This window comes from Ictidomys tridecemlineatus, unplaced genomic scaffold (assembly GCF_052094955.1).
Source record: "Ictidomys tridecemlineatus isolate mIctTri1 unplaced genomic scaffold, mIctTri1.hap1 Scaffold_78, whole genome shotgun sequence".
NCBI classification, from domain to species: Eukaryota; Metazoa; Chordata; class Mammalia; order Rodentia; family Sciuridae; genus Ictidomys; species Ictidomys tridecemlineatus.
Genome location: NW_027525752.1, coordinates 728,725 through 754,499, shown reverse-complemented (window position 1 = coordinate 754,499; position 25,775 = coordinate 728,725). Strand labels below are relative to the sequence as shown.

Genomic DNA, 25,775 nt, shown 5'->3' with positions numbered 1-25,775 from the left:
ACTCTGAATCTAGCTAAAGAGAAAATTTTCAGGTAGTGGGAGTTGCACAGTTGCTTTGACCATACTAAAGTGAATCCTACAATGCAAAGACGATTAAAAGCCTAACAACAGCTTTTATTTCCCTTGATTTATGTATGCTTACCTGCTATTTCTATCCTCTCTGCATTGCTAAGTACCATTTGTATTTTTAGTCCTTTGTTCCACATTTAAGAATATATCCAAGCTTAAGGTTTTTGTTGTTGTTGACTGAAATCTTAGAAATCTCTGGTTTGGATTTTCTAGTTGCGTGTATGTGCTTGCGTGCACACAGTTATAATTGTTACAACATCTTAGGACAGAAATAATAATATTAATCCCAACATCTTGTTTACAAATTTTCTTTAATCCAGTGTATTTTATGTGCCTGATGTTTTGCTGGATCCAGGTCCGCAGTCCTTTAATATATTAATATGATAACTCTGATTTAGGACTATTCACCCTTCAGTTGAAATACTACAGAGCATAGTAATTCATGTTTTCAAAGGAAATGTGTCTGGCTTTGTGACACGCTCACTAGTGCCCACTGTCTGGGGCTTTCTAGACACTAGAAGTCTTTTCAGAGACTAAAATGTCTCCTGACATGCATCTTTGAATTCCTTTTCACAGGCAAGTTTCAAGTTTCCCTTGAAGAAGTGTAAGAAACCACATATGCCCCAAACCTAGGATCCTGGAGTCTTGAACAGAGCAAAGACCCAGGACTCAAAAGACTGGGTTCTGTCCAGGTTCTGCCATTTACTAGTTGTGACACTTAGACAAAGCTCTTTATTCTCTGCAACAGCCTGGTGATCTGTTTGAGGGAGCTGGGGCAGTTGGGAAAGTGGCTCTGTTGCTGAAAACTGAAATTGGAGCATCTGATTAATATCTGTGGAGAAACTCTGTCATTGCCTTTCATTTGCTTTTGTGGTTGATTTTAAAAGGTCTTCCCTCCCACCCTCAGCACTACACCTTTGGGCTTATTTTTATTACAAATGACTTTCAGCACCTTTTTTTCCCAATCCATTTTAGTCATTGTTCTCTTAAAGAAGTTTTCAGTGAAATCTACTCTTTTTCTGACAAACACTAAAGTACAAATAGCAATACAGTCTTAAACACATGGTATAGGAATTACCTATAGGGACCTATGTAGTAGAAACTTGTTTAGATGAAATATGAAAATCTAGCTGACAAAGAATGGAAAAATACATGTTTTATGTATTTTTAAAATATTTCATGGAAACTTCCTCTCTTATAAGAGGAAGGTGGGAATATAAAAATTGAGAGAAAGGATGGGAGAGGAGGGGAGGAGTAGTGGGGATAGGAATGGCAGCAGAATAGAATAGACATTATGATTGATGTATGTACATTCCATGTATCTATTATATGTCAAATTACATTCTGCTGTCATGTATGACTAAAAAAAAAAATAAAAATGAATCGTATGGTTAAAAAAAAATCCTCTGCAAGATTACAACCCTCCCCCCCAAAAAAAATAAAATAGTTGATTTTTTTAAGATTGTGTCATTGGGAAGTAATATTGACTCTTTTGTTTTCTTTGAAAGTTATATAATTCAGGTATTAACACTTTAGTCCTTACCCAGGCTATGAAGTGAAACAGCTCATTTTCCACGGTAGTGTGTTGGGGCTTTTGCAGGAGGCAGTAGCTGACTTCTCCTTCTATTTGTGATTGTAACACTGGAAACTCTCCTTCAAGATTGCACATCACATTTCTATCGACCATATTCCCAGCATCCTTGTAGATAAATAAAGGACAAGATTTTTTTTTTTTTTTTTTTTACAGAGAAATAAAGAAGCAGAGTGGCTACAGCACTGCTGAGCTGGAAGTCAGAAAAGTCCTCATTTTCTGTCCATCTCAGTTCTGGATCACCTCCCCTCCTCTATAGCCTTTGTCATTAAACCTCTTTTCTTGCCATTCATCACAACTGTAATGTGCTATCATGCTCAGTCTCCCCAAGTAAATCTTAATCTCTTTGCACACAGAAATAGTTGTGGGGTTTCTGTGTTTTTTTGTGGGTTGTGGTACTTTTTTATAATTTGTTCAGGTTTGGATGCAGAGCTAGACAGAGTCACGTAAAAATGAATCAAATTTTGAGATTGTGACTTTTTGTCTGAGCAGTTGTGTATCTCTGAAGTACACAAGGGATTCCTAGTCCTACTATATTAGAGCCACATTTTGTATCCCACTGGTTACTAGTTATGTAGAAAAGAGGCCCTGATAAGTTTCATATTTTACCTAGCTTTTGAGGAGTATTATGTTCTAATATAAGCTCTGACATTTTGTTTATATTGTGACTTCCCCTCTTTGACCCTGTTTCCTTTTCTGTCAAATTAAGATATTGGCCTTGTTGTTACCTAGGTCTGCTCTGGCCTCATGAGCCTGTGACCTGAGACCTTCCTGGACTGTAAACTTCTCTCCCCTGATTGCTTTTTAGGGACTCCTGTGGAAGCCCATCTTTCTGTCCCCTGCTGCATGTTTTAGAGCCATATGAGAGAAGCCTGGATTGATAAGAGTAGGAGAGGGGGTATTTTTTCTGTTTAAAATCATAGAATTATAAGTAAGCCAAAACAGGTGGGAAAATCCTCTCAGATTAATGCAGCTTGAATGGAAGACTCATGCAGGAGAGCCCTGTGTGCTTCAGTGTGATGGGAAGAAATAATTCTGCTTATGAAATAGTGCTCCTAAGATTGCTTATTAAGAAAAATTTTAGAGAGAGGAAGGAGTTGGTAGTATAATGGAGAGAGAGGGCACTTCCTTAAATATATTTCTTCAATATTCAGTTGATAAATGTGTATATGTAATTTACGTAGGGCAACAATGTATCCTTTCAATACATGTCTACATGTATACAGAGTTAATAATCAGATCAGGGTAAGTGGCGTATCCACCACCTTATGTTTCTTTGTGTTGGTAACATTCAAAATCTGAGAACAGACTTTTTCATCCTGCTTTGGCATGTCTCTGCTAATAAACTAGAAACTCCTGAGGCTAGAAAAGAGACATCGTGGCCTATGAGTGAGACCACATACCTGTACCCAGATAAATGATGTGCAAGTGAGCCCAGAATCATGTCAGTAATTTGAGGAAAGTGTAGGATGGGAATGTTATGCCTGGGGCCTACAGAAGGATTTTTCAATAGAAAGGAAAATATTTTATTAATGACCAAACCAGTTGTGTTGATATCAGACTGGATCATTAAATGTATCACTTGCTGAGAACTAGTAAGGATTCCCAAAGAATAAGTCATGCCTGAGTCACCTCATTGTTAATGGGATTACTAGGATGGTGGATATAGATAGTGCAGCTTTATTTAATATTTGATTTACTTAAATGAAAACAGACTAGATTGCATGTTTATCAAATTTGTGTGTGAAGTAAACATTACAGGCAAGGGAATAGAAAATCAAAATAGTTTTCAAGCATAGGCATGACAAACACAATTTCAGCCTTGTGGCCGTTACCTCTGTGTGGCTATTACTTCTGTGTGGCTGGAGGGGAAGGGTTCAGTTGAAAGCCATATACTCTAGTTTCCATTTAATTTGTGATGTGTTGTTTTTGTTTGATTGTTTATATGTCTGATATAGTCCATAATTGAAAAGTAATATTCAAAATAGCTTTAGATTGATGGGCTGAGACTATCAAGATAACATTTAATAGAGATATGTATCATATTCTGATTTTTTCAATTAAAAAATCATACACATGCAAAATGAGGGATATCTGGGTTCATGGAAGTTTTTATGAAAAGTAAACAACAAAAAAGTCTTGTGGAGTGGGATTTCCTTGTGACCTGTGACAATTGTAGTGTGACAATTGCTACTTTTTGATAGCAGAGGCAATAATCCCCCTGAACTCTGTTGCTTAAACTAAACCCCACATTATTCTGTTTATTATTCTGCTCTGGGATCCCCATTTTAGAAGGGTCATTGATAAACTAATATTTATCCAGGGGAGGTGACCAACATAAGGAGGAAGCTAAACATCTGGAAATCATTAGAATGGAGAAGACTTAGAGGCAACGTGGTGATTGTCTTTACATACTTGATTGTCTTTACATACTTGAGGGCAGAAGGCATACAATTTCTTTCTTTCTTTTTTTTTTCCTTCTCGATAAAATAGTTGGAGATTTCAGCTTTTAATATAAAAAAGAGTTCTGTGAAAGTCAGCCTTCTCCATCAAGGACATAAAAATTTTCCTAATACTGAGCTGTCCATAGTGTTTGAGGAAAACTGATCATACGTTGAGAATATTTTCTGAAGGGTTTCTGCAGTGTGTCTGTATTTGGGTTAGATGACTATCCAAGGCATCTATTTGGGATGTCTTATTTCAAAACAGTGGAACCACTCGGAATTTAGTAGATTCTAAATGGGCAGTGAATTACATGTTAGAATCTTCCTTTAATGGAAGCATATTTGATGCATATTTGCAGATTTTTAAATGGATCTTCAGTTTCCCAAAGAAAGGGGTGCAGTTTTTAACGTGGCCTGCAAGGTTATGGTGATCTGCTCCTAAATGGTGCCCTCCAGGAATTAATTCACCTAAATTTAGCTTCTAAATAACTTCTATAACTTTGTTCTGAAAACATTTTTTGGCCTATGTGATGTTATGTCTGAAAAGCATTCCTTATTAATTTAATTATCTTTTTTTTGTGTGTGTGTGTGTGGTTGCTATATTTTTCTCTATTCCAGATGTTGGCTTAAGCCACATTTGTTTTCTGAGAAGCATAAGAAACATCTGAGTCTTTGAGAAGTTAGAGATGCTTTTCTGAATTGATTGAAATAGATAACTCTTTGTGGTCCAAACTTACCAGAGGAACTTTTTGAACGGAGATCCCTGCAGAGAGAGTAGCAGAGTCCTCAAGCGTTGCCCATTACAAAAGTAGAAACACCCAAGAATAGGGCTTTCCCAGTACTGTTAATGTAGAATATCCTCTTCCCCCAGCATAGAATTCCCAGACTCCACCCTTCCTGTGGTTACCACTGATTTCCAGGAGGCTTAGGGAAACAGGGTACAGGAAATGAGTCTCCCTACACCATCCTCATTTGCTAAGAGTTGTTGGTGAAAGAAGGAACCTGCTACCTCATCAGTCTGGAAACCCTGACCTCTTGGTTTAAGTAGTGTGACTGTGTGACACCAGGCCAGGCTTTGGGCCAGATGTCAAGGTGAGATGTTCATTTCTGCTCAAGGGTTTTTCAGTTGCTCACTCTTCCTCTTTGCCTATAGACTAAATTGTGTCCACTCTTTTTTTTTTTTCACAGACATGTCAATGACCCCAGTGTTAGTTTCTTTGAGGCTGATTGTATCACAGGGACATATATTTGAAATAAAACCATGAGACTTTGGTGATGGCATTTTAGGACTTAAATAAAGAAGACATAGAAGCAGCGTTTGGAAGGTTCTTTCCCAGTGCTGGTGGAATCACACTGGGCAACTGCCTACTCTGCCTCCTTACTGTGGCTCTGCCTAGTATTTATTTAGAGAGCTGTGCTTGTGGCCTTCCGAATTCTATGTAGCAGTAGCTGAGGTTCAGCATGTGAAATGAAATCATGTTTTTGTATTCTATGGCTGTTTGCATAAAAATATACTCTGTTGTCTGACACCAATTTTTTTCCGCTCTCCGTTCCTAAAGAGGGCCCAGCCAATTTCATCTCTGACAGATCTCTTTAAGACCTTTTTTTAAGTATGTCCTTGAGCAAGAGGAATGAGGAGTTCACCTCTTATGGAATGCATTCACAAAGCAAGCTAGAAAAACAAAACTTGTAGGGAGGAGCTTTTCTTAAATGTTATCTGTTACTTTCACAGGCCAATTCAGGTCATGTTAGAACAAGTTATTTGATCTGCAAACAATCTCATTCTTAGGTGAAATTTCTGACAATGATGATAATCTGTGGCCTATTGCTGCCATTCACTCTAAAACTTAGAATCCAATCAGTTGATTGTTGGCTAAACATTCCTTGTGTACTTAGTGGTTTTAGGTCTTGGGCAAAATGCTAAGTAAAGAAAAAGGTCTTCATCCTCAAAAAGAATATCCAGTCTAGCTGGTGAGATAGAACAACAGCCTATAGGCCTGACCATGTATATTAACCACTTCCTTATAGGATATCTTTCCTAAGGATAAGGCTTAGTGGGTTCCAGAAAGTCCAGAAAGCTTCCTCAAGTAGCAGAGCAGGGGAAAAAAGGAAATTCAGCTTGCCATCTCGAGGACTTTTAGAAGTCACTCATGGTGATTTCATGTGAGAACAAAGTCAGGCCATGCACTCTGCAGACAGTGGGGCCCAACAAGGGGGAGATTGTGATAGAGCTTTATGATTCATAACTTGGAAGTCATCATAAAGAGCTTTGCTTCCACTTGAACCATGGGTGACCCAAGAAATTCACAAAAATAAATGGCTTATTGTTTAACAGGAGAAACCATTGATATGGAATAAGAACAGTATTTGCCCCAAAGATGGCATTTTACTCTTGTGGGAATACTGAATAGTAATGGGGGAAAGTTTAAATTTAGTAATATTAAAATTTTTAAATGCTTTAGCAATATTTTTCCAAAAGGAACTGTCATTTTCTTGGCCATAAATATTTTCTCAAAAATAGTAGACAAGGTGCTCAGCAGGCATTTTAAATTCTAACTTAAGGATTTCACAGTACCAAGTTCCAAATGCTGACAATATGCAGTTTTTTTATCCTATGTAGTAGGGATCATTTTAAGTCCAGAAGTATATATGTATATTTTTCTTTTCAAACAGATATGAATTAGGGAATAAATAGGCAGGCAAAGATTAATTATAGTAGGCTTCAAATGAAGACATGGAAAAATAACATTATAGTATGTTTTGGTTATCTTTCCCTGACTGGCATAGTTTTTTTCTACTCTGCTTCTGAGTCTTGACCCTTGCTAGACTATAGTACACCCTCCTGCCCAACCTCATTCTCAGGGGACAAGTTCAAAACCCCCACTGGTGCCTGAAACTATAAAGTACCAGATCCTACGTGTACTATGTTTGTTACTATAATACCACACACTATAGCTGTAACTTGAATTGTGGCAGAAAAACTAGCATGAATTTCTTTTTTCTCTCTTTACAGTTTCACAGGGACTACTTCATTTGTTCTTATCATAAATCTTACCACCAACCTGATTATTCTCTTTCCTTATTAAGTTGAGAACTTCTACTTTTTAGGAATCATCTTATCTTGGGCATATCTGAATTTCAAGCATCACTGTTGTTATGACTTGAACACAAGCACTCATTACTGCCATGGTCAGTCTGATAAGTGAGGTGGCTGGCTGTTCACAGGTGGGTAGCATCTATATTGTGGATATGCTGCACAAAGGGCTGACTCACGTCTCTGGTGGAACAGAACAGGGTCGAATGAGATTTATTCATGCTATTCAAAATGGTACACAAACTAAAACGTATCAATTGTTTATTCCTGGAATTTTCCATGTGGTATTTTTGGGCCATGGGTAACTGAAATTGCAGAAAGCAAAACCTCAGCTAAGCAGGGACTCCTTCATTTATAATCTAGTTAAAACAAGCTTCATTAGTCACATTGGCTGGACTAGATGCATTGTGACCTGCATGCTTTTGCTTGTTCCTCCTTAGCTTATTTTTCTCACTCACCTGGAACATTGAGACATTCCGCTGCTTGTCTCTCTCCAAGCCAGTTACAGACATCCTCTTTTTTATAGTATATGTTCTCTTTTTTATGTTTATGATCAAGAAGTTTATTTATTGGCATTGGAGAATGTTTGCACTATTGCATGACTACATGAATTGAAAATATGTAAAATATATATGAAATTGGATGGGCCCCTCTCATGAAAGAGAGAAAAGAGTAAATGGTCATAGGTCAGCATTAATAAGCATTTGTTTCACCATGTGTTCTCATATTACTTGAATTTGTGACAATTCTTCATCACCATTAAATATATTTACTGAGGGCCTGTTCTGTGCCCTTGTCTAACATCCTGGGTCTCATCTCTTGTTTGAAAGAGAAGAGAGGTCTGCAGTCCATCTTCTGTGGTCAGATGTTAGAAAAAGTTCTGTGTTCATAGGCTCCTACTTCCTCCCCTCCTAATCATTCCTCAGACTACTGCAGCCAACTCCTTCTACCACTGCGCTGAAACTGTATCTAGAAAGATGAAATTGTAGTGACCTCCTAGTTAAAAAAGCCATTGGATGCTTTGCAGTCATCTTTTTTGGTTTGTATCTGGAGTTGACACTATTGCAAACTTCCTTTCATATGATACTCTTTCCTCAGTGACCTTCTCTGGCCACTTCTTTCTGCTTCCTCCTGTTGCCTTTCAGACATTGATGCACCTCTTTGTCCTGCCCTCAGCCCACTTCGTTTTCGATCTTATGCACTCTGGAGTTGCCACACACCTACACTGATAAGTCAATTCTAGATCTGGAACTCATAGAATCAAATGAAGCTTGCCCACCCCCCCTGCCCCCCCCAACTGGGAATTAAACCAGGGGTACTCTACCACTGAACCACATCCCCAGCCCTTTTATTTTATTTATTTATTTTTTTGAGACAGGATCTCACTGAGTTGCTTAGGATCTTACAAAGTTGCTGAGGCTGGCCTCAAACTTGAAATCCTATTACCTCAGTCTCCCAAATCACTGGGGTTATAGTGATGTACCACCTATTGGACAGCTTCTTCTGCCTGTGCCACAGGCACCCATAAGTTAGCAGTTTCAGTTACCTTGGCACACTGAGGGCTGAACATCCAGTCCTCTCCTCGTCACATGTAATGCCTGACATCACACTCCATCCACCTGGCAGAAGTTCCCTTCTCCAAAGAAAATGATGGAATCTGGACTCACAGAGGCTTCTCCACCGTAACTGACTGCTCATGCTTGCTTGGTTTTCTTTTCTTTTATTCTCTTCCTTCTCTTCCTCCTCCTTCTTCTTTCTCTTCATTTTTTTTGTCCCTCTAGTGCTGGGAATGGAACCCAGACCTGATGCCTGCTAGGCACTGTACCTCTCAGGGGCACTCCACCACTGAGCTACACGCCCAGCCCTCCTGCCTACTCAATAACAAAGGAACATTTGTCTTTAAAAATATATATATCACTTTCTTCCCAAAGCCCTTTAGGGAGTGTGAAATGATTTTTTTTTTCTTATATTGATTATCATCAGTTTGAGGTAGCAAGTGGCAGGCATTGGTAACTTTCTTTGGAGATAAAAAAAAAAAGATGACACTCCAGAGTCCAGAAGGAATAAATCTAATGTGTCCACAGTGAAAAAAATGACTGTGGAAGGAGTCAGGGACTATGAGTCACTCACTCAACAGATATTTATTGGGAACATCAAAGTGTCAGGCACTAGAAAAATGCAGTGTTGAGTCAGACCCAGGGTTCTGTCATGATGTGCTGTGACACTTCTTGTCCCTATCTTTTGTACTCTGATTTTTTTCATCCTAATTAGTGATTAATGAAAACAATTAGCAAATGTTTACCATGGGCCAGGCACTGTTTTAGAACCTTACACATACTAACTCATTTAATCATCACAAAAGTCACTGTGAGCTTATTATCATTGTTATTATTACTGAGGGAGGGCAAAGGCTGGGCAGAAGAAAATTTAGAAATATGCCCTACCTCAGTCTGCTGGTAAGTGATAAGGCATGGATTTGAATCCAGGTGATCTGACTCCAGAACCCATCTGCCACTGTCTTGGCTATCCTAACTCCTCACCCCATAGCAAGTCCTTCCACTAGCTATCCATGATGCTCTGTGATGTAAGACAAGCTAGTTCTCCACGTGCCAGAGTTAACCTGTGGTTTTGAATAACAAATATTTAGACTTTTCTTTCTTGAAACACTTGCCCCCTTGGGCATTGCATTGGCAGTGGTCTCTTTTTCTAATCTGAAATCCACAGAAAAAAAAGAAAAAGTTGCAGTTAGGTCCAAGTGGTTTTGACAGGTTGCTAAATAAAACTGGCTTAACTGAAGTTCTGAGAATTTCTTACAAAAGAAAATTTCCTTAGTATAGGAAATCATGGGTCATTGCAGTTATAAGTGTCTTAGTAAATAGAAAATGTGGCTTGAGGCTAAGAAGCATAAAATCTTAATGAGATTATTTGTGGGTTGCTATTTATGCATATCTTTTAAACCATTAAAAAATGTTTCCTGTCTTCAGTGTGTCATGTTAAGTTTCCACTGTTGAAATCTTACATAATTTTTGAGAATCTCCAGAGTTGCTAAAAGGAAAGAAAAAAGCAATAGTAACAAAAATTTATGTAGAATTTGAAATTTACAAAGTACTTTCACATACAGTAACCTTTCTGATCATCCCTGTTTTTATTCTCTTAGAAAATAGAATCACAAGGCTTTCAATGAAAATTTATAAAATTACCTATGTTTTCTTATATGGTAATTCTGAACTGATTTGGAAAAACTCAAATCTGAATCAGTGATGTGTTTAAATTACTAATGTTACTCCAAATTGCAGGTAGTAACTTTGGGGAACTTCTCTGACAGATACATAACAGGAGCATTTGGCTGATCGTAAGGTCTATGAAGTGGTTAAAACCTCCTTTGGTTCCTTAGTTTTGAGTTTTCCTTGTGCTTAGTCCCACTTCCCTCCTTCACCAACTTGAGGTGAGGGCACACTGAGGGCGAGGTAGGCTCCTCTGAGGCTTTTGGCAGCAGGGAGAACACTTGGCTAGGCCATTTGTGCCCCGACTACCAGCTACAAGAAATCAAAGATTTCTCTCAGCTGTAGATGAAAACTCTTAGACACATAGGAAAATTTTATATTTCTATATAAATATCATATGTGTGTGTGTGTGTGTGTGTGTGTATGTATATATATAGTTGTAGATGGAAACAATGCTTTTGTTTTTATGTGGTGCTGAGGATCAAACCCAGGGCCTCACACTAGGCAAGCACTCTACTACTGAGCCACTACCCCAGCCCCCATAGGGAAACTTTAGTTCAGCCTTAGAAAGAAAATTAGGCATGACCCCAGTAGTGAGATTTTTCTGCTCAGTATATAAAGTGAGAGCATTAATAAAGTATATATTTGTATGAAAGGTGCTGCTCTACAAATAAATCTGCTCTTTTTTGATTATTAGAACTGTACAGGAAGAAGTCATCTGTTTTGGCATAAACTATGGAAATATATCTAGGTAGCCAAGGAAAAACTGAAGTGTTACTGAAGGATGTGTCACACAGAAAAGAAATAATTTTCAAAGCAGTGGCTGGAAACTTTTCAAACATGAATCTAGGGAGTCCCTTGAGCTGTCTGTGTGGGTGATGGGTGAGTAGTATTGGTTTGGTTCTTGCCGGGCTACTTATTTATTTATTTTCCCACAAAGATTCCTTCTTTCCTGTGAAATGAGAGTTGAAGGTGCAGCTCCATTTCGGTGAAGTAGAATTCATTTATACTTACTATAACTTGTATAAATCTAGTGAAGAGAAACAGGTTTTCTTGCTAAGCTTCAGTATTATATAATTAATATAATACAATTATTTTCTTTAACCTTTTTTTAAAAACTACATGATTTAAGATATTTAAGAATTTAATTCATAAGAGATTGAAACTGGACATAGGAGAAAGACTAGAGAAGGATCAGCATTCTGCTACCTGGTTGAACACATCTCTAAAGTGGCAGCCTTAGAATACCATGTCCTGGTAGAACTCCCTATTGAAAGCCAGCCAGCAGAGCCACTTCTTTATGCCCTACTCCTTACCTGAAGCACTGTGAATTGTCACCAGGGCCCTGAGTATGAACATAGGTTACTCCACAGGATTGCTACTCAGCCTGACAGAAGGGAACTAGTGTCACTGGGCAATCCACACTCTGATTTAGAAAACCCAGGCTGTGGGTTTGGCATTGGCCAGATACCCTGGCTCAACCTTGAATAAATATTCCTGAGGCCTAAATAGGATAGGGAATTCAAAGCCCTATTTTTCCCAAGTTCTTCCATAACCAATCCATGGCTGCTTGTTGTGAGATTTAAGTGGAGAGGCCAGGTTTTGGAGGGGAAACAAGGCGTCATTCTTTACTATAAATTAATTCTCCCATACAGTTCCCTTTTCTCTTAGAAGTGAAACCATTAGAGGGGCCAGATCAAACCCACTCTAGTCATTGACCAGGGCCAGCTTTATCACACACCCTGCCCAATGTAGTAACAACCTGTGTGAAATGACTTGAGAAATCTTAGGCAGTGCCCTCTCCCCACCCAGATATCTCAAATGCAGCCTTCATCTTAAGCCAGGTCTTAAAGACTCAGGTAGACTTTTATTCTTTTAGTATTTGGATTTCATCCCTTCTAAGAAAATGGACATCACAGTGGGAGGTAAATGACTTTTATGTTATTATAGTCACTTATGCCATGATATAAATTAGTTTAAGTTTCTTTGGTTTTGAAAGAAAGATAATTAGATGACAATGGGGAGAAGGTGCAGAATTGGAACAAAGGCAGGAAGCACAGTCATCACTCTTGTGGCCTGGCTGAGGACTCTGTGACTTCTTTCCCATTAGAACTTGCTTCTATGCTTTCAGGGAAACAGGGCATCCTATTTTCCATTTACTTCTCCCTTCTGTCAAACAAAGACTTGGAGGTCTTTTTACGGCTTTGACTCTTCCTTACCCCTTCTAGATGTAGTTCCATTTCCTTTCCAAGATGAAAGCATGTCTTTGTCCCCTCCCAGAATAGTTCCAGGCAGCAGAACATAGTGAATCCTTCCAGATAAAGAGGATGCTGATAAAATGCCAGATTGTTATCAGAGAAGCAAAGTGAGGGGAGTCAAGTCCCTACCATTAATTACCTCATTACAGCTTTGTTTATATCCTGTTCATTTGGGGCATGTTTTTCTTGGACAGTTTCTTATCTGTGTTCTGAACTGCAGTCTGAAGTTTGCAAAACTCCCAAAGGTCAGGAAATAGTGGGTTCCTTCTTTGCTTAATGGCAAGGAAGAGAAGATCAAAGTTTCTATCTTCATCTGGAAGGAAATAGACAAATGCTTGGTTTGGGCAGCCTATTCCTCTCCTCAGTAGACAACTATACTGTGCTGATTGAGCTCTGGCTCTAAATATTGAGGAAGTTACCTGGAAATAGAATGGCATTTATCTCTGTGAAGCCATGAGCATCAAGCAGTGATTGTATATCCAGACATTGAGGCTGGAGTCCAGTTGAATCTAAAGTAATACTACTTGGTAGTTTTAGTAAATATACTTGATGCCACTGAACTGTATTCCTAAAAATGGCTAAAATGGTTGACAAAGTTATGTTTCTTTACTAAACAAGTTCATATCTGACCTCATGTTGTTTTATTCGGTTTGGTCTGCAGCGCAACCCATCTTAGCTAACAAGACTATGGACATAATTCAACCCACCCTCTCAGCTCACTGGTGATGTGGGCTTCTGAAGACCAGAACATTGTGTTTTTCATAAGACAAAATCCTACAAGCATGTTATCTGGTAATATACCTGCAGTACGAATTTGAAGAATAAAAGAAAGAAAAAGCGAATAAGAGAATATACCTCATTCTAAATCATGAAACTTAGTTCTTATTAACTCCAAAAGCCCTCGCTCAGAGCTCCAATGTAAAGTGTCTTGTTTTTACCTTGTGTGCATGTCTCCTGGTTCATCGCTGTCATCACTTGAAGTTAGCTGATAAAGTCAATTTGATTTTTGCAGGCGCTTGCTCATATTTAATTTAGTATTTCCTTAGAAGAGGCTAGAAAAATGAGGGACTTAAGGAAAAGTTAAGGTAAATCTTGAAATATATAAAAGCTCACTTTGAGTGAAAACTAATTAAAAACTAGCCCTGGCCTTTTCATAGGCAAGAAAAAATTGGAATGGCGACAGGGGATGTATTCTTTAGGAAATAAAAACTTTGCCAGAAATAGCATGGGTGGTTAAAGGAGTCTGGTGTGAAAGTTGCATCATTTAAAAAATAATATATCTTTACTTTCTTCTTGACTAATGGTTTTGTCAGAATAACTGTTTAGATAATAAATGAAGTACTTTGAAGTGCATAGGGGAATGAACATTTCTGTGCCTTGTACTAACTGGTGATACAGATTATAAACTAAATGATGCCAAACTTCATCAGTTCATCCCAGATCTGCACACTAGCAAGCTTAGTCAAAGCCGTAGAAATCTACTGAGGAAATCATGAAAATGAATGGAATTGATCCAGAATGTTTTAATTTTCTTCCGAAATGTTATATTTATTAGACCTCAACACCCAAAAGTTAAAACAGTATTGAATTTCACACATAGCACTTTATTTGTAATCTTAGGTTAAAGGTTATGGCTTTGGCATGACTGAAGAATAATGACTCATACATTTTACACTGACTTTATTTTATTTCTGATAGGCATAAAGGAGAGCTAGGGAGTAAGATGATAGTGCATTAAGGCTGAATTTATTAGTTGATTGGACACAAATGGAAATACAGAATGTCACTTAATGATTTTTTTGTTTCTGTTGATATTTGTATTTATACTTTGGGTGAAGACTGTGAAATGCTAACTTATACTTAAAATGCAATATAAAATATCTCTTGACTATTAAAATTAGGAGTGAGAATTAACAGTGATTTTTTTTCTAATAAATGTCTCAAACTATACATAGCTAAAATCTTATCATGTGGACATTTTGGAGAATGTGACCAGTACTCTGCATTTAAATGTGCCCCATCTTAAAATGTAGTCATCATGAAATTAATACATTAAGGCATGGTCACAATCCAGGAAAAGACTTGAAGGTAATATGAGTCTCCCCATAATCAGTAACCTAATTAAATGCTAGATAGCTTCAGCTTTACAATAATGTACCATGCTTCTGAACAAAGATAACACCACCACTGAAACTGTATACTTGTAACACTAGTACATTTTTAATTAGTGGCAGGGTACGTGTGTGTGCTCATTTTTGTTTCATCTTTGGACTTTGCACAGCTGTTTCCATTGTGCATTCATTTGGACTATATCCAGTGAGGACAGTCACTGATTTGGCTTGGTTTTTTCAGAATTTGGAATGATTCAAACTGGTTTGAATCAAAGTTACCTTTTTGCTATGGAAAAGGCAACTTTGGGGGGTATTTAATATATAAAACTGGTTTAATCTACTCAAGAAGAAGAGAAAATCTGTTTTACCTTAATAGCTCACATAGAAAATTGTACCACCAAATGCAGATGAGTTTATTGAAGACGGTCCATCAGATTTGGCATCTCTTGGTTGAATAATTTGAGTTGTATGTACACTTAAAAGTAATACAGCTGAATTTCTTTTAATATATATTATTGCTCAATTCTTTGATGGTAAAAATGCCTTAGAATTGGAGTGCATCAGTTTCAATATTAGTGTAGGCTTTTTTTCTTTCTTTCTTTCTTTAGTTGTACATAATACCTTTATTTTATTTATTTATTTTTGTGTGGTGCTAAGGATCGAAACCAGGGCCTCACATGTACTAGGCGGGCGCTCTACCGCTAAGCCACAACCCCAGCTCCTAGTGTAGGCTTTTGAGTTAGAGGCACCTGACTTTGAATCCAGCTTGTTCACTCACTTCCTTTATGAGCTTGGGCAAGTTACTTAATCTCTCTGAGATTGTCTAGAAGAGAGCATGTGGAAGCTTCAGAACATTGTCCTAAAAACATTTTTGGTTTTTAGTTCTTATGTGATTATTAGGACTTAAGTATTTATTGATTTGATTTTTTAAGAGAGCACAAGGAAAAGTTAATTCTGGTTGGAAAAGTTTAAAAGAAATAACTGGAGTTGTTTAATCTGAGGGAGAGAAGACAGGATGTTCCAGAGATAGGGCTAGAGGAAGAGAAGAGAAAAGAAGACAGGATTATACCTCAACTTTTCTAGTGGATATGATAGGATTTTCTTTAAGAACAGTTTCAGTGAGGCCTGACATAAACTGCACATGTTTAAAATGTATAGTTTGATAAGTTTATATACAATCTAAAACCATCACCATCGTCAAGATAGTGAACATATCCTTCACCCTTTGTAGTCCTTACACAGCCACTCCATTGCTGGCATTGGCTGTTCCGGGTTCTGTCACTCTAAGTTAATTTGCACTTCTTTGTATTTCATGTAAATTAAATCATACAGTACGCGTTCTATTTTGTCTGACTTTTTCACTCAGCCTAATTATTTTGAGATTCAGCCATTTGTTACACATACCCATGATTTTTTTTCCTTTTTATCATCAAATAGAATTCCATCATATTGATCTACCATATATTTATTTATGTAGGCAACTGTTTATTTATGTACTCAACCATTTTAGACATTTATCTTGTATCCAATTTGGGACCATTATAAATGAGTTGCTATGAAGATTTCATGTACAAGTCATATTCTAGACGTGCTTTCATTTCTCTAGAGTAAACATACAGAAGTGGAATACCCATTCAACTATATGGTTGGTGTATGTTTAACTTTAAGAAATTGAACAATTTGTTTTCCAAGGTGATTGTATTATTTTACATTCCCACCAACAGAGTATGAGAGTTCCAGTTGTTACATGTCCTAGCCAACACTTCGTGTGCTCGATGTTTTTCATTTTAGCCTTTCTAGTGAGTATGTAGTTATGTCTACTTGGGGTATTAATTTGAACTTCCCAAACAACTGGGGATCTTGACCATCTTTTACATGTGTTTATGTGCCATCCATATATCTTCTTTGTTGAAGTGTCTGTTCAGAGCTTTGACCCATTTTTTTTAAAGAGAGAGTGAGAGAGGAGAGAGAGAGAGAGAATTTTTACTATTTATTTTTCAGTTCTCGGTGGACACAACATCTTTGTTGGTATGTGGTGCTGAGGATTGAACCCGGGCCGCACGCATGCCAGGTGAGCATGCTACCGCTTGAGCCACATCCCCAGCCCCTGACCCATTTTTTTTAACTGGGTTGTTTGTTTTGTTATTTCGAGTGTATTCTGGGACCAAATCTTTTAGGCATAGATTCATTTATTTCTCTGGCATGTAGAACCAGAAAAACAAAATTAAATTATAGCAAGAAGGAGTCTACTTACACAGAAGGAAGTACTTTTTGACTGTGGCAGTCTAAACATGGGCATGGGTCAACCAAAGGAGGATGTAAAACTTTCCCTGGACTTATTTTAAAAAGGGCTGGCTGTAGTCTATTTGGGATACTGTAGGCATGCAGAAGTATGACTCAGTTTACCTAACTGAAGTTTTCATTTGAGAGAAGATATCTTCCCTGGGATGGGTCTCTTGCTAACATCTTAGTATCCCTTGCTCTTTTGTGCTATTTTTTCCAGGCAAAAAAAGTGCAATTTCTTGGGATTTTTCAAGACTTTTCCTGTACTTTATGATTTTTAAAAAGTCATTCTTTCTGATTTTAGCTTGAAGTATTGCTACGAAATATGAGGAAGGTCATTCGGGGCATTAATTAACTTCAGCAAAAACAATTGCAATCTCTACAGAGCAATCATATTAAAAGAAATGCTCAAATTTCTCTCATCCAGCAGTAGCACCAATCATTGTTTTTGCTGATGGTATTGGACAGATTAATTCAACTCTCTGTAGAGGTAAAATAATTAACTTGATTCTAGAGAGGAGGTTTTCTGTGATTAAAGGACTTGGGTTGTTGTGGCCCTTGGATGGGAAGAGTCAGGGGTGCTTTAATGACAGGATTTCAGTAGAGCTAATGAAAGATTTTCCTGTATGTAGAAAACACTGGTCATTTATTCTCCAACTCCACAGATTGCCCAAACTGGAGGATGTTGGCTCCAACTATAAGGAGATTGAGTATGGTTAGTGTTAGGCATAAAATTTTTATTATCAGCATCAATATTATTATGAGATTAAGCAATGGAACAAGTCAAGAGAGACCATGAAGATATGTGAGAATAATAATAATAAAAAAAAGATAGCCATCTGCCTGGACTGTTTAAATGCCCATTGATTTATAGGATCTTGTTATTGAAGGAAACTGTAGAGATCACTTCTCCTAAAATAACCTTTTACAGAAGGGAATATGAGAGGACATTATGTAACTTGCCTCTGGCTACATTGTTAGATACTAATATTTTAATTTTAGGATGTTGCAAAAGTAATCTCACTTAAAAGAGACACAAAGGAAACCATGTGTTTCTGCTTCATGAGAAGGTTTCACATGACCAAAATAGTCCCTTAAAGCTGATGACTTATTATTTTTTCCTAAGCCCATGAAGATTCTGACCTATGTTTATCTTTGCTTGTCATTAAAAATATTAAAGATTTTTATTCAGGCATTTTGAACTTCTCTCTAAATAAATATGATACTTCAAGTGACTGAAGGGTAATTTGACCTGAAGTGATCAATGATGATAGAGGACAGCAGGGGACATTGCCAAATCCTTTGTGTAACCTAGCCCAGTATGATATGGGTTCTATATTTTGAAGAAAGATTACAATTTGGTGGATGCCTTTGGCTCAAAGTCCTGTGACTGATTTGCCTTTTAAAAGGTAGTACTTTATAAAGCTGTAAGACTTTGTTTTGTTAAAGACTAATTGGATTGGTAGAAAACATATTTAGGCTGTCAATTCATTGTGAATGGGGTCTGCAAATACGAATTCTAACCATTGGAATTAGTGGGCTAAATTGCTTGTAAAGGATTCCACATCCACAGTCATGACAGAAAGAAATCAGTATAAGGCCTTTTATTTGGTTGTGGTTATGTTTTATTTGGACTCATCATTTTGTACATGTTCCCACTAAAGTGAAAAACCAACATATATTTATATAATGTTGTGTACTTGTTGTATAGGGTTTATCTGAGTATAAAAGTGGGATAAAATACTTAAAAGTATCACCCCATGATAATCAATGGATTTATTTTCAAAATTGCATTTGTTGTTGTCTAGGCAAAAAATGATGAAAAAATTTAAATGAAACATAATTTTCATACTTCATCTCTGTTTTGATAAGAATAAGTAATAAGGGATTAATATACAGAAATCATGCATCCTTTCATTTATTTAAGAAATATTTGACACAGTGGGCATCATGATAGGCACATGCCTATAATCTCAGGATCTCTGGAGGTTGAGGTGGGAAGTTCACAAGTACAAGGCCAACCTGGGCTATTTGGTGAGATCTTGTCTCAAAATATAAAGTAAAAAGGAGCAGGGGAGTAGCTCAGAGGTAAGACATACCTGGGTTCAATCTCCCTTACTGCAAAACAACAATAACAACACAACAAAGAGTGTTGGGGATGCAGCTCAGTGGTAGAGTGCCCCTGGGTTCAATTCCCAATTCTGCACAAAGAAAAAGGAAGAAGAAGGAGGAGAAGGAATGTTAGTAATTCCGATTTTCTGTGTGTGGGGTGGGTACTGGGGGTTGAAACCAGAGCCTTGGCATACTAGGCAAGTGCTCTTCCACTGAGCTTGAGACAGGTTTCTCTATGTTCCCTCAGCTGCTCTTGAATTTGCTATCCTCCTGCATAATTCTCCTGAATAGATAGGATTACAGGTATGTTTCACTATACCTGGTTGTAATTCTGTTTTGTGGCTTTTTATCCAGCCCCCATACTGGGGATTAAACCCATGGCCTTGCACATACAAGGCAAGTGCTCTACCTCCTGAGCTACACCTCCAGCCCCTGGCTGTAATTCTAAATAATTAAAACACATTCTTCCAAAAGCTTTTAAAAATAACTACCACACTGTAAACCTTTCCCTTTCTTTGGTGGAAAAATTCCCTTACTTTATTTTCTTGCACTAAAAGGAATGGCATGAATGCTAGCAGCCATTATCTCTGTGACCTTGTGTCCTTGCTACATTATGTGGCTGAGTGCTGTGCCCAGTTCTTGCTACATTATGTATAACCATAGAAATGTGAAGTTGTGTTGCAATTGTGTACAATGAATCCAAATGCATTCTTCTGTCATATATATCCAATTAAAATAAATTAATTTTTAAAAAAGAGAGAGATATATCAAGGTGATGTAAACCACTCCCCAGCTCCTGGCAGCTCCCATTTTCATAGCCTAGAATTTATATTCTGTGGCAGATCAGCCTGGACAAAAGCCTTGGTAACTGAGAGCCAGAGTCAAGGTGGCCTCAAAATCATGCATCTGCTAAGGCCCAGGCTGCTGTTTAGCTTCTCCCAATTGGTCATGCACTGAAGTTTTAAAATATTCTATCATTGCTTATTATTGTCAGCATAAAATGTCACTGCCATAAAAGTATACTTTAGAAAGGTTTTAACATGATAAGAGTCTTAATTTTTAAAGAGCAGTATTACTTTTGAGCTACTTGGTAGGTCCAGAGATTTACACTAAACATTCTACCTCAAAAGCATAATAGTTTTTTTTTTGTTTTGTTTTTTAATATTTATTTTTTTAGGTGTAGATGGACACAACACAATGCCTTTATTTTTATGTGGTGCTGGGGATCGAACCCAGGTCCCGCCTGTGCTAGGCAAACGCTCTACCACTGAGACACAATCCCAGCCCCAAAAGCATAATAATTTTTGCTTTATTTTGTTTGTTAGATCTAGAAGGCTTTCCACCCAGACTTCTGGAGATGTACAGTTTTTAGCTCAGTACTCTCTACTGTTCTTACTTTCCCCTTAATACCCAAATGAAGGACTTTAGAAAATCAAACTTGAAAAATTCTGAATCCACTGCTTTTCTAAGAAATATATTTAAATAAAGAAATTCATGAGCTGTGCAGAGTGCACAATTACAGTAAATGCAACTTTTTTGAGTTACAGGAAAGGAGCAATTAGTTCAGGTGGTGGTAGATCTTTTGATGACATGAAAATGGGTCTAGGAAGGACAAGTAGAGAATCTGGCAACCTTGACCATTGCTGTATTCTCCAAGAATGCAGAGAATGGTTTTAGGGATGCCTGGAATTGCAACATGGTTAATAGTACCAAAACACAGAGAATGACTGCCTTTTCACATTCACTAGATACAAACTTATTTTGTTTAGTATTTCTCTTTTTTATACATGTATATGTATATACACATGCTTTTAAAAGCACATGCTTTCCTCAGTGCAAGATTTAAACCACATGAAAAAGAAGTCTTGTGGAATATCACCAGAATCAACAGAAAATAGATTTGGACTCTGAACCCAGAGAATAGTCAGTAGGTGCCAAAGAAACCCCAGCTTCCTGCCCCTTGTTGCAGCTCATTTGGTGAGGAGGGAGAAGGGTAGGTGTAGTAAGCATGAAGAGCCTCTTTGGTACAGGCAGGGCTGTTTCCTGGACAGTTGTTGAGACAGAACACTGGAGAAAAATAGAGAGAGTGTATATATGTTAATGGAGGTTTTAAGTTTTCACATTATTCCACTTACTAGATTTGATAATAGCTACCACTTTTTGATCACTGTCTGATAGGCATTGTGTTTTACATGCTTTATCTCATTTAATTTTTACAAGGCCCTATGTGGTATATGAAGAATTTAGAAAGTTTACTCGCTTGTACAGGGTCACACAGTATTAAGTGGTAGGACTTGGATTTAAACTTAGGTCTGCTGGATTCCAGAACATGTTCTTGACTCCTGTTCTGTGTGCTCTATGAAGATCCTGTTTCTGCTCTCAAGATCATTTCATTCTAGTAGACATGATGGCCCGAGGGATACTGTGGGAAAGGTAGATGAGTCCTCCCCTGCTCTGAAAGCCAACTGTTCAAGTGCAGTACCTGCACAGTGATTGACTCTGAGGTCATTCCTTAGCAGAGTTCAGATGAGATGTTTCCCAAGGATGCAAGGGTGAAAGGACATTCATTGCAAGTGTTCAGGGAATTACAGATTAAATGGTAGTTGGCTTGACAAAATAAATATAGGAAGAAAGTTTTTTTAAAAAACAAACAAAACCCAAAATGAGCAGTATGACCAGGAGGCTGCTTAGTCTTACCCTACCTTCAGCAAAAGGGTAATCCCAATTGTGGGTTGCCAGTGGGTGACCATTTTCCAAAACCAGGCAGCCATACCATATGAGAAATATTAATGGTCAGGCATTCTTGAATTCCCTCAGTAGGTATCGTGAGGATAGTCAGACACAGCTTATTTGAACTCAGCTCAGCTCCCAAAGTGCTAACTTTGATTAAGTCGGGGCTCCTGTCCATCATCATCTGAACTTTGGGGACCTCTACTATATAGAGAGTATAGCCTAAAAATCAAAGCTCAGCACTGGAGGTAGGGTCTTGGATTAAGGAGGAACCAGGGGAGCATTAATAATTATGTTAGTGAGGAAGAGTCGAAGAGGATATTGGCTAGAGCCTGAAACCAACTAAGACTTTCAAAGACTGAGGTTGCTGTGGGTACTTAGCGGATCTCCCTATAGGTTGGGTGGGCAGAAACACTTTTGGTGCTCTGCAGCCACTTAACCTTTGAATTCTTTAGGAAAGGAACAATTCAAAGGGTGAATGTACAAGGGGAAACACCTTATAAGTACTCTGCTGCGCCCTGTGAAAGGGGAAATTAGAATGGTCTCGGCAGAATAGTTCTCCTGTGCTCAGAATACTGCATTCTAAACTTGCCTGGTATCTGAAGTGTTAGGTACAAAGGTTGGAAGGATGATATATACCTTGGTACTCTCTCCTCCAGAAAGCCATTCCAACTCTCTCTCCCACTTCCCTTTGTTATCCTTCTCCATAGCATGTGTGTCTCTGTGGGTACCACAGATTTGTGACCAGCATGTATTCCCTGAGCTAGTGGTTCCCCGTGAGCAGTGTCCTAATTCCATTTTTATATCACATGAAATAGAGCACACACCTGACTGCCACACTGTGTGGCCATCCAGTGTGTGCCAAAGAATCTGGGGATTCTTGACCTGGATAAACTATATGGGAAAGTGTGTGTGTGTGTGTGTGTGTGTGTGTGTGTGTGTGTGTGTGTGTGTGTACATATACATGTTCATAAGTCTCTCTTTTGAGGAAGTCCATAGTTTATATTAGGCTCCAGTGTGTTTTCATAATCCTGAAAATGTTTATAAAAAACTGAACTTATTTGGAGATTTTCCATATTCTTGTAAATGAATGTGTGTGTATGTGTTTGGGAAGGTGGATTGAACTCAGGGGCACTCGACCACTGAGTCACATCCCCAGCCCTATTTTGTATTTTATTTAGAGACAGGGTCTCACTGAGTTGCTTAGTCCCTTGCTGTTGATGAGGCTGGCTTTGAACTTGGATCCTCCTGCCTCAGCCTCCCAAGCTGCTGGGATTATAGATGAGTGCCACTGCCCCTGGCATGAGCGTGTGTTTTTATATCTGGTAGATACTTTTATGCTTCCTTAACTTCCTGTTGTGAACAACAGCTTAGGGTAGCCAAGGAACTCTCCCTTGGAGCCATGGATCACAATTCTGTCCTGGTCACTGCTGCTTACACATCCTGACAGGGGGTCTACCTAACCTTCCTGAGTTTTATCTTATTTTTCACCTGTTAATTCCCTCTTGTCCTACAGGAATGTTGCATAGTAAAGAGATTACAGGTATACAGGCATCTCATAAACTGCCAAGAACTATACAATTGCAGAATACAAGTATTGTAATTAAAAATACATCATTTTTCTTGTCACACAATGCCAGGATAACAAATATGTGATTAAAATGAACATTGGGCCAGGTGTGGTTGCACAGGCCTGTGTTCCCGGCTAGAGGCAAGAGGATCACTTGAGCCCAGAAGGTCAAGGCCAAACTGGGCAACATAGCAAAACCACATCTTAAATAAATACATAAAGTGAACATGGAATGAATTTATTGGAGTGAGAGACTAGAAGTTGAAAGGCATTAGTATCTGCATGTCTTTTAGGCTTTGTAGATGCCCAGAACAGTCTTAGAGTACACACAGGGCTATTGAGGAAATGATTTTCAGACAATGATAAAAGTTTATAAGACCTTCAAGACCTCAATTTGTTTGCTTTACTTTACAGAAGAAGTGGAGTCTGGGAGATGGAGGGTATTCTTTTTTTCAGAAAGGCTGTAGATGGGCAGGGGATATAGCTCAGTGGTACTTGCCTGGCAGGTGTGAGGTCCTGAGTTCAACCCCCAGCAGTGCAGCACAAACAGAGGCTGGAAACTCTTCCTCATCATTGTTAATAGAGGACAAAGAAAGAACCTGTTTGTCTTCATGTCATCAGTTTATTATCATATCTTTTTAAAACAGTGTAGTATTACCCCATGATTTTAAATCTCTCTTTGGGGCTACCTAGAGGCCAGCAGTTCAACAGTGTGAGCACTTGGCAAGCCATGGGCACAGTGCATCGAAACAACTTTGTGTTTCCAAAGCACCTTCTTGGAGCGCTTCCCGGAGAGCACATCAAAGGGCTGGATGTAGATTACTGCACGCCTCTCAACTGGACTGAGACTCAGAGGTTACTGGGACTTGCCAACTCAAAAAACTCAGTGTCCAAAGCAGAGTGAAAACCCAGATGTTCCAATTTTTTATCCTGGTAGTCACTAGGTTCTAAATTTTCTCACTACTCCAGCTCCCTCCTCTCAATAGCTTGCAAAATGGTAACCTGGAAATGTGTTTTTGCTTAGTATGTATATATATATATATATATATATATATATATATATGTAAATCCAACTATCATCTAACCTTTCATTTAAACAATTTGTACTAGAAGGAAAGTTGAAATTACATTTAATCATTGCTTTATAATTAATGTCATTTAATTAAATATTACTTTAAAAATGGCTTCTTCTTTGGCAATTACATTACCTTTTGAGCAGTTCTGTTTTGCTTTTTAACCTGGTTATGGGGTTTAGAGAGTACCCTAGTATAGGGTATCTGAAAGCAGAAAGTTCTGGCACTTTTCCCACTTTCCATTCTTTCTCCTGTATGGATGCCAGATTCCTTTGGGAAATCATCATTTGCTAAAGGTCAGGAGCAAAAGGAGGGGCATTCTTGAGTGTAGGGTTACTGCTAATTGGAAACTAAACATCTGTAACCATGTCAGAGTTATTTGTATTTGAAAGGAAACATTTATATATAAGAGCCCTTTCGGTAACATAAAACACACTATAACACAGAGTGTGTGCATTGGAGGGGTGGCGATGGGGTGGGGAAGGACAGCCAGGGAAGCTTCTGACAAATGACTGTGCTGTGCTGAGTGAGGTCACTTGCTAATTAAATCTCAAAGCATTTTCAAAGTATTTTCTTTTCTTTGTCAAATGAAGTTTTCTTCCCTCATATGCCAAAGCAAACATTTTACTGTGTTTGCCATTTACAAATGAAACATTTCACCATTTTAATGGAAAAATAAGGAGAAAATGGGTGTGTGTTCAGAACCTAGTCAAAGATCAGTGGGAACTCTCTAGTTTCCTTCTAGAACCTTAGCTCTCAGCGTCTTCCCATGGTATGATGTGAGACTGGTTCTTCCCTTCCCTGAAACTGTGTGCCCATAGGCTTCCTGATACACCTACCCTTTCAGGAAAAAAAATCAAACTGTTTTCCACCTGTGCCTTTTTCTCCTTTCTTCCTAGTTTCTTCTTAGAATAAAATATCTTGAGAATTCCTTTGAAGAAAGTTGAGAATCTACCCCTTTCCCCCGTAGAGTCTAACACCTTCTGTTTTTTCCCACCCTTGCCCTTGGCATCTAAGACATTTCTGTAATTTTTTAAAAATTGGATGAAAGATCACAAAGTCGAGAGAACTTACTTAAGCTAGGACCTGTCATATTGTATGAGCTACAACTGCAGCCCCCAGACCTCTTATTTTTGGAGCTGTTTTCTGAAAGAACTTGTGTCCTTATTCACAGACTGTTTGAAGCAAAATCCAATCAAGGTTTTCAAACAAATAT

At 38.1% G+C, this 25,775-nt stretch overlaps 1 pseudogene across 1 annotated transcript in view; it reads left to right on the top strand.

The window, feature by feature from the left end:
* The window catches only part of LOC144374619 (transport and Golgi organization protein 1 homolog), a 135,900-nt pseudogene that overhangs the window by 26,982 nt on the left and 83,143 nt on the right, over positions 1-25,775 (top strand). The window lies entirely within an intron of this gene.